Below are 10,836 nucleotides of genomic sequence, written 5' to 3'. Positions count from 1 at the left end.
AACCCTAACACTAACCCTAACCCTAACAGTCTAACCCTAACCCTAACAGTCTATCCCTAACCCTAACCCTAACCCTAACAGTCTAACCCTAACCCTAACAGTCTAACCCTAACCCTAACAGTCTAACCTAACAGTCTAACCCTAACCCTAACCCTAACCTTAACCCTAACCCTAAGAGTCTAACCCTAACCCTAACCCTAACCCTAACCCTAAGAGTCTAACCCTAACCCTAACCCTAACCCTAACCCTAAGAATCTAACCCTACCCCTAAGAAACTAACCCTAAGAGTCTACCCCTAACCCTAAGAGTCTAACCCTAACCCTAACCCTAACCCTAAGAGTCTAACCCTAACCCTAACCCTAAACCTAAGAGTCTAACCCTAACCGTAACCCTAACCCTAACCGTAAGAGTCTAACCCTAACCCTAACCCTAACCCTAACCCTAACCCTAACCCTAACCCTAAGAGTCTAACCCTAACCCTAAGAGTCTAACCCTAACAGTCTAACTCTAACCCTAAGAGTCTAACCCTAACAGTCTAACCCTAACCCTAAGAGCCTGAGTCTAACCCTAACCCTAAGAGCCCGAGTCTAACCCTAACCCTAAGAGTCTAACCCTAACAGTCTAACCCTAACCCTAAGAGCCTGAGTCTAACCCTAACCCTAAGAGCCTGAGTCTAACACTAACCCTAAGAGTCTAACCCTAACCCTAACAGTCTAACCCTAACCCTAAACCTAACCCAAAGAGTCTAACCCTAACCCTAAGAGTCTAACCCTAACCCTAACCCTAAGAGTCTAACCCTAACCCTAAGAGTCTAACCCTAAACCTAACCCTAACCCTAACCCTAACCCTGAGTCTAACCCTAACCCTAAGAGCCTGAGTCTAACCCTAACCCTAAGAGCCTGAGTCTAACCCTTATCCTAAGAGCCTGAGTCTAACCCTAACCCTAAGAGCCTGAGTCTAACCCTAACCCGAAGAGCCTGAGTCTAACCCTAACCCTAAGAGTCTAACCCTGACCTTTACCCTAAGAGTCTAACCCTAACCCTAAGAGTCTAACCCTAACCGTAACCCTAACCCTAGGAGTCTAACCCTAACCCTAACCCTAACCCTTAGAGTCTAACCCTAACCCTAACCCTAAAAGTCTAACCCTAAGAGTCTAACCCTAACCCTAAGAGTCTAACCCTAACCCTAACCCTAAGAGTCTAACCCTAACCCTAAGAGTCTAACCCTAACCCTAAGAGTCTAACCCTAACCCTAACCCTAACCCTAAGAGTCTAACCCTAACCCTAAGAGTCTAACCCTAACCCTAACCCTAACAGTCTAACCCTAACCCTAAGAGTCTAACCCTAAGAGTCTAACCCTAACCCTAACCCTAACCCTAACCCTAAGAGTCTAACCCTAACAATAACCCAAACCCTAACCCTAAGAATCTAACCCTAACCCTAAGAAACTAACCCTAAGAGTCTAACCCTAACCCTAAGAGTCTAACCCTAACCCTAACCCTAACCCTAAGAGTCTAACCCTAACCCTAAGAGTCTAACCCTAACCCTAACCCTAACCCTAAGAGTCTAACCGTAACCCTAAGAGTCTAACCCTAACCCTAAACCTAAGAGTCTAACCCTAACCCTAACCCTAACTCTAACAGTCTAACCCTAACCCTAACAGTCTAACCCTAACCCTAAGAGTCTAACCCTAACCCTAGGAGTCTAACCCTAACCCTAACCCTAACCCTAAGAGTCTAACCCTAACCCTAACCCTAACCCTATCCCTAAGAGTCTAACCCTAACCCTAACCCTAAAAGTCTAACCCTAACCCAAATCTAACCCTAAGAGTCTAACCCTAACCCTAACCCTAACCCTAAGAGTCTAACCCTAACGCTAACCCTAACCCTAAGAGTCTAACCCTAACCCTAACCCTAACAGTCTAACCCTAATCCTAACCCTAACCCTAACCCTAAGAGTCTAACCCTAACCCTAACCCTAACCCTAACCCTAAGAGTCTGACCCTAACCCTAAGAGTCTAACCCTAACCCTAAGAGTCTAACCCTAAGAGTCTAACCCTAACCCTAAGAGTCTAACCCTAACCCAAACCCTAACCCTAACCCTAAGAGTCTAACCCTAACCCTAACCCTAACCCTAACCATAACAGTCTAACCCTAACCCTAAAAGTCTAACCCTAACCATAACCATAATAGTCTAACCCTAACCCTAACCCTAACCCTAAGAGTCTAACCCTAACCCTAACCCTAACCCTAAGAGTCTAACCCTAACCCTAACCCTAACCCTAAGAGTCTAACCCTAACCCTAAGAGTCTAACCCTAACCCTAACCCTAAGAGTCTAACCCTAACCCTAAGAGTCTAACCCTAACCCTAACCCTAACCCTAACCCTAAGAGTCTAACCCTAACCCTAACCCTAACTCTAAGAGTCTAACCCTAACCCTAACAGTCTAACCCTAACCCTAAGAGTCTAACCCTAACCCTAAGAGTCTAACCCTAACCCTAACCCTAAGAGTCTAACCCAAATCCTAAGAGTCTAACCCTAACAGTCTAACCCTAACCCTAAGAGTCTAACCCTAAGAGTCTAACCCTAACCCTAAGAGCCTGAGTCTAACCCTAACCCTAAGAGCCTGAGTCTAACCCTAACCCTAAGAGCCTGAGTCTAACCCTAACCCTAAGAGTCTAACCCTAAACCTAAGAGTCTAACCCTAACCCTAAGAGCCTGAGTCTAACCCTAACACTAAGAGCCTGAGTCTAACCCTAACCCTAAGAGTCTAACCCTAACCCTAACCCTAACCCTAAGAATCTAACCCTAACCCTAAGAAACTAACCCTGAGTCTAACCCTAACCCTAAGAGTCTAACCCTAACCCTAAACCTAATAGTCTAACCCTAACCCTAACCCTACCCTAACCCTAACAGTCTAACCCTAAACCTAACCCTAACCCTAACCCTAAGAGTCTAACCCTAACCCTAACCCTAACCCTAAGAGTCTAACCCTAACGCTAACCCTAACCCTAAGAGTCTAACCCTAACCCTAACCCTAACAGTCTAACCCTAATCCTAACCCTAACCCTAACCCTAAGAGTCTAACCCTAACCCTAACCCTAACCCTAACCCTAAGAGTCTAACCCTAACCCTAAGAGTCTAACCCTAACCCTAAGAGTCTAACCCTAAGAGTCTAACCCTAACCCTAAGAGTCTAACCCTAACCCTAACCCTAAGAGTCTAACCCTAACCCTAACCCTAACCATAACCATAACAGTCTAACCCTAACCCTAAAAGTCTAACCCTAACCCTAACCATAATAGTCTAACCCTAACCCTAACCCTAACCCTAACCCTAACCCTAACCCTAACCCTAACCCTAACCCTAACCCTAACCCTAACCCTTAAGAGTCTAACCCTAAGTGTCTAACCCTAACCTTAAGAGTCTAACCCTAACACTAACCCTAACCCTAACAGTCTAACCCTAACCCTAACAGTCTATCCCTAACCCTAACCCTAACCCTAACAGTCTAACCCTAACCCTAACAGTCTAACCCTAACCCTAACAGTCTAACCTAACAGTCTAACCCTAACCCTAACCCTAACCTTAACCCTAACCCTAAGAGTCTAACCCTAACCCTAACCCTAACCCTAACCCTAAGAGTCTAACCCTAACCCTAACCCTAACCCTAACCCTAAGAATCTAACCCTACCCCTAAGAAACTAACCCTAAGAGTCTACCCCTAACCCTAAGAGTCTAACCCTAACCCTAACCCTAACCCTAAGAGTCTAACCCTAACCCTAACCCTAAACCTAAGAGTCTAACCCTAACCGTAACCCTAACCCTAACCGTAAGAGTCTAACCCTAACCCTAACCCTAACCCTAACCCTAACCCTAACCCTAACCCTAAGAGTCTAACCCTAACCCTAAGAGTCTAACCCTAACAGTCTAACTCTAACCCTAAGAGTCTAACCCTAACAGTCTAACCCTAACCCTAAGAGCCTGAGTCTAACCCTAACCCTAAGAGCCCGAGTCTAACCCTAACCCTAAGAGTCTAACCCTAACAGTCTAACCCTAACCCTAAGAGCCTGAGTCTAACCCTAACCCTAAGAGCCTGAGTCTAACACTAACCCTAAGAGTCTAACCCTAACCCTAACAGTCTAACCCTAACCCTAAACCTATCCCAAAGAGTCTAACCCTAACCCTAAGAGTCTAACCCTAACCCTAACCCTAAGAGTCTAACCCTAACCCTAAGAGTCTAACCCTAAACCTAACCCTAACCCTAACCCTAACCCTGAGTCTAACCCTAACCCTAAGAGCCTGAGTCTAACCCTAACCCTAAGAGCCTGAGTCTAACCCTTATCCTAAGAGCCTGAGTCTAACCCTAACCCTAAGAGCCTGAGTCTAACCCTAACCCGAAGAGCCTGAGTCTAACCCTAACCCTAAGAGTCTAACCCTGACCTTTACCCTAAGAGTCTAACCCTAACCCTAAGAGTCTAACCCTAACCGTAACCCTAACCCTAGGAGTCTAACCCTAACCCTAACCCTAACCCTTAGAGTCTAACCCTAACCCTAACCCTAAAAGTCTAACCCTAACCCTAAGAGTCTAACCCTAAGCCTAAGAATCTAACCCTAACCCTAAGAGTCTAACCCTAAGAGTCTAACCCTAACCCTAAGAGTCTAACCCTAACCCTAACCCTAAGAGTCTAACCCTAACCCTAAGAGTCTAACCCTAACCCTAAGAGTCTAAACCCAACCCTAACCCTAAGAGTCTAACCCTAACCCTAAGAGTCTAACCCTAACCCTAACAGTCTAACCCTAACCCTAAGAGTCTAACCCTAACCCTAACAGTCTAACCCTAACCCTAACCCTAAGAGTCTAACCCTAATCCTAACCCTAACCCTAACCCTAAGAGTCTAACCCTAACCCTAACCCTAACCCTAAGAGTCTAACCCTAACCCTAAGAGTCTAACCCTAAGAGTCTAACCCTAACCCTAAGAGTCTAACCCTAACCCTAACCCTAACCATAACAGTCTAACCCTAACCCTAAGAGTCTAACCCTAACCCTAACCATAATAGTCTAACCCTAACCCTAACCCTAACCCTAAGAGTCTAACCCTAACCCTAACCCTAAAAGTCTAACCCTAACCCTAAGAGTCTAACCCTAACCCTAAGAGTCTAATCCTAACCCTAAGAGTCTAACCCTAACCCTAACCCTAATCCTAAGAGTCTAACCCTAACCCTAACCCTAACCCTAACCATAAGAGTCTAACCCTAACCCTAAGAGTCTAACCCTAACCCTAAGAGTCTAACCCTAACCCTAACCCTAAGAGTCTAACCCTAACCCTAAGAGTCTAACCCTAACCGTAACCCTAACCCTAAGAGTCTAACCCTAACCCTAAGAGTCTAACCCTAACCCTAACCCTAACCCTAAGAGTCTAACCCTAACCCTAAGAGTCTAACCCTAACCCTAACCCTAACAGTCTAACCCTAACCCTAAGAGTCTAACCCTAAGAGTCTAACCCTAACCCTAACCCTAACCCTAACCCTAAGAGTCTAACCCTAACAATAACCCAAACCCTAACCCTAAGAATCTAACCCTAACCCTAAGAAACTAACCCTAAGAGTCTAACCCTAACCCTAAGAGTCTAACCCTAACCCTAACCCTAACCCTAAGAGTCTAACCCTAACCCTAAGAGTCTAACCCTAACCCTAACCCTAACCCTAAGAGTCTAACCGTAACCCTAAGAGTCTAACCCTAACCCTAAACCTAAGAGTCTAACCCTAACCCTAACCCTAACTCTAACAGTCTAACCCTAACCCTAACAGTCTAACCCTAACCCTAAGAGTCTAACCCTAACCCTAGGAGTCTAACCCTAACCCTAACCCTAACCCTAAGAGTCTAACCCTAACCCTAACCCTAACCCTATCCCTAAGAGTCTAACCCTAACCCTAACCCTAAAAGTCTAACCCTAACCCAAATCTAACCCTAAGAGTCTAACCCTAACCCTAACCCTAACCCTAAGAGTCTAACCCTAACGCTAACCCTAACCCTAAGAGTCTAACCCTAACCCTAACCCTAACAGTCTAACCCTAATCCTAACCCTAACCCTAACCCTAAGAGTCTAACCCTAACCCTAACCCTAACCCTAACCCTAAGAGTCTAACCCTAACCCTAAGAGTCTAACCCTAACCCTAAGAGTCTAACCCTAAGAGTCTAACCCTAACCCTAAGAGTCTAACCCTAACCCAAACCCTAACCCTAACCCTAAGAGTCTAACCCTAACCCTAACCCTAACCCTAACCATAACAGTCTAACCCTAACCCTAAAAGTCTAACCCTAACCATAACCATAATAGTCTAACCCTAACCCTAACCCTAACCCTAAGAGTCTAACCCTAACCCTAACCCTAACCCTAAGAGTCTAACCCTAACCCTAACCCTAACCCTAAGAGTCTAACCCTAACCCTAAGAGTCTAACCCTAACCCTAACCCTAAGAGTCTAACCCTAACCCTAAGAGTCTAACCCTAACCCTAACCCTAACCCTAACTCTAAGAGTCTAACCCTAACCCTAACAGTCTAACCCTAACCCTAAGAGTCTAACCCTAACCCTAAGAGTCTAACCCTAACCCTAACCCTAAGAGTCTAACCCAAATCCTAAGAGTCTAACCCTAACAGTCTAACCCTAACCCTAAGAGTCTAACCCTAAGAGTCTAACCCTAACCCTAAGAGCCTGAGTCTAACCCTAACCCTAAGAGCCTGAGTCTAACCCTAACCCTAAGAGCCTGAGTCTAACCCTAACCCTAAGAGTCTAACCCTAAACCTAAGAGTCTAACCCTAACCCTAAGAGCCTGAGTCTAACCCTAACACTAAGAGCCTGAGTCTAACCCTAACCCTAAGAGTCTAACCCTAACCCTAACCCTAACCCTAAGAATCTAACCCTAACCCTAAGAAACTAACCCTGAGTCTAACCCTAACCCTAAGAGTCTAACCCTAACCCTAAACCTAATAGTCTAACCCTAACCCTAACCCTAACCCTAACCCTAACAGTCTAACCCTAAACCTAACCCTAACCCTAACCCTAAGAGTCTAACCCTAACCCTAACCCTAACCTTAAGAGTCTAACCCTAACCCTAACCCTAACCCTAACCCTAAGAGTCTAACCCTAACCCTAACCCTAAGAATCTAACCCTAACACTAAGACTCTAACCCTAAGAGTCTAACCCTAACCCTACGAGTCTAACCCTAACCCTAACCCTAAGAGTCTAACCCTAACCCTAACCCTAACCCTAAGAGTCTAACCCTAACCCTAAGAGTCTAACCCTAACAGTCTAACCCTAACCCTAAGAGTCTAACCCTAAGAGTCTAACCCTAACCCTAAGAGTCTAACCCTAACCCTAACCCTAACCCAAACAGTCTAACCCTAACACTAACCCTAACAGTCTAACCCTAACCCTAAGAGTCTAACCCTAACAGTCTAACCCTAACCCTAACCCTAACCCTAAGCTTAAGAGTCTAACCCTAACCCTAACCCTAACCCTAACCCTAAGAATCTAACCCTAACCCTAAGATTCTAACCCTAACCCTAACCCTAAGAGTCTAACCCTAACCCTAGGAGTCTAACCCTAACCCTAATCCTAACCCTAAGAGTCTAACCCTAACCCTAACCCTGACCCTAAGAGTCTAACCCTAACCCTAAGAGTCTAACCCTAACCCTAACCCTAAGAGTCTAACCCTAACCCTAAGAGTCTAACCCTAACCCTAACCCTAACAGTCTAACCCTAACCCTAAGAGTCTAACCCTAACCCTAACCCTAACCCTAACCCTAACCCTAAGATTCTAACCCTAACCCTAACCCTAGCTCTAAGAGTCTAACCCTAACCCTAACAGTCTAACCCTAACCCTAAGAGTCTAACCCTAACCCTAAGAGTCTAACCCTAACCCTAACCCTAACCCTAAGAGTCTAACCCTAACCCTAAGAGTCTAACCCTAACCCTAAGAGTCTAACCCTAAGAGTCTAACCCTAACCCTAAGAGCCTGAGTCTAACCCTAACCCTAAGAGCCTGAGTCTAACCCTAACCCTAAGAGTCTAACCCTAACAGTCTAACCCTAACCCTAACCCTAAGAGTCTAACCCTAACCGTAACCCTAACCCTAAGAGTCTAACCCTAACCCTAAGAGTCTAACCCTAACCCTAACCCTAAGAGTCTAACCCTAACCCTAAGAGTCTAACCCTTACCCTAAGAGTCTAACCCTAACCGTAATCCTAACCCTAGGAGTCTAACCCTAACCCTAACCCTAACCCTAAGAGTCTAACCCTAACCCTAACCCTAACCCTAAGAGTCTAACCCTAACCCTAACCCTAACCCTAAGAGTCTAACCCTAACCCTAAGAGTCTAACCCTAACAGTCTAACCCTAACCCTAAGAGTCTAACCCTAACAGTCTAACCCTAACCCTAAGAGCCTGAGTCTAACCCTAACCCTAAGAGCCTGAGTCTAACCCTAACCCTAAGAGTCTAACCCTAACAGTCTAACCCTAACCCTAAGAGCCTGAGTCTAACCCTAACCCTAAGAGCCTGAGTCTAACCCTAACCCTAAGAGTCTAACCCTAACCCTAACCCTAACCCAAACAGTCTAACCCTAACCCTAAACCTAACCCAAAGAGTCTAACCCTAACCCTAAGAGTCTAACCCTAACCCTAACCCTAACCCTAAGAATCTAACCCTACCCCTAAGAAACTAACCCTATGAGTCTAACCCTAACCCTAACAGTCTAACCCTAACCCTAAGAGTCTAACCCTAACCCTAAGAGTCTAACCCTAACCCTAACCCTAACCCTAAGAGTCTAACCCTAACCCTAACCCTAACCCTAAGAGTCTAACCCTAACCCTAAGAGTCTAACCCTAAGAGTCTAACCCTAACCCTAAGAGCCTGAGTCTAACCCTAACCCTAAGAGCCTGAGTCTAACCCTAACCCTAAGATTCTAACCCTAACAGTCTAACCCTAACCCTAACCCTAACCCTAAGAGTCTAACCTTAACCCTAACCCTAACCCTAAGAGTCTAACCCTAACCCTAAGAGTCTAACCCTAACCCTAACCCTAAGAGTCTAACCCTAACCCTAAGAGTCTAACCCTAACCCTAACCCTAACCCTAACCCTAAGAGTCTAACCCTAACCCTAACCCTAACTCTAAGAGTCTAACCCTAACCCTAACAGTCTAACCCTAACCCTAAGAGTCTAACCCTAACCCTAAGAGTCTAACCCTAACCCTAACCCTAACCCTAAGAGTCTAACCCTAACCCTAACCCTAAGAGTCTAACCCAAATCCTAAGAGTCTAACCCTAACAGTCTAACCCTAACCGTAAGAGTCTAACCCTAAGAGTCTAACCCTAACCCTAAGAGCCTGAGTCTAACCCTAACCCTAAGAGCCTGAGTCTAACCCTAACCCTAAGAGCCTGAGTCTAACCCTAACCCTAAGAGTCTAACCCTAAACCTAAGAGTCTAACCCTAACCCTAAGAGCCTGAGTCTAACCCTAACCCTAAGAGCCTGAGTCTAACCCTAACCCTAAGGGTCTAACCCTAACCCTAACCCTAAGAATCTAACCCTAACCCTAAGAAACTAACCCTGAGTCTAACCCTAACCCTAAGAGTCTAACCCTAACCCTAAACCTAAGAGTCTAACCCTAACCCTAACCCTAACCCTAACAGTCTAACCCTAAACCTAACCCTAACCCTAACCCTAAGAGTCTAACCCTAACCCTAACCCTAACCTGAAGAGTCTAACCCTAACCCTAACCCTAACCCTAACCCTAAGAGTCTAACCCTAACCCTAACCCTAAGAATCTAACCCTAACACTAAGAGTCTAACCCTAACCCTAACCCTAACCCTAAGAGTCTAACCCTAACCCTAAGAGTCTAACCCTAACCCTAACCCTAACCCTAAGAGTCTAACCCTAACCCTAAGAGTCTAACCCTAACAGTCTAACCCTAACCCTAAGAGTCTAACCCTAAGAGTCTAACCCTAACCCTAAGAGTCTAACCCTAACCCTAACCCTAACCCTAACCCAAACAGTCTAACCCTAACCCTAACCCTAACAGTCTAACCCTAACCCTAAGAGTCTAACCCTAACAGTCTAACCCTAACCCTAACCCTAACCCTAAGAGTCTAACCCTAACCCTAACCCTAACCCTAACCCTAAGAATCTAACCCTATCCCTAAGATTCTAACCCTAACCCTAACCCTAAGAGTCTAATCCTAACCCTAAGAGTCTAACCCTAACCCTAACCCTGACCCTAAGAGTCTAACCCTAACCCTAACAGTCTAACCCTAACCCTAACCCTAACCCTAAGAGTCTAACCCTAACCCTAACCCTAACCCTAAGAGTCTAACCCTAACCCTAAGAGTCTAACCCTAACCCTAACCCTAAGAGTCTAACCCTAACCCTAAGAGTCTAACCCTAACCCTAACCCTAACCCTAACCCTAAGAGTCTAACCCTAACCCTAACCCTAACTCTAAGAGTCTAACCCTAACCCTAACAGTCTAACCCTAACCCTAAGAGTCTAACCCTAACCCTAAGAGTCTAACCCTAACCCTAACCCTAACCCTAAGAGTCTAACCCTAACCCTAACCCTAAGAGTCTAACCCAAATCCTAAGAGTCTAACCCTAACAGTCTAACCCTAACCGTAAGAGTCTAACCCTAAGAGTCTAACCCTAACCCTAAGAGCCTGAGTCTAACCCTAACCCTAAGAGCCTGAGTCTAACCCTAACCCTAAGAGCCTGAGTCTAACCCTAACCCTAAGAGTCTAACCCTAAACCTAAGAGTCTAACCCTAACCCTAAGAGCCTGAGTCTAACCCT

The sequence above is a fragment of the Falco punctatus genome (genome assembly GCF_963210335.1).
Source record: "Falco punctatus genome assembly, contig: scaffold_87, whole genome shotgun sequence".
Taxonomy (NCBI): domain Eukaryota; kingdom Metazoa; phylum Chordata; class Aves; order Falconiformes; family Falconidae; genus Falco; species Falco punctatus.
This window is presented reverse-complemented; position numbering follows the sequence as displayed.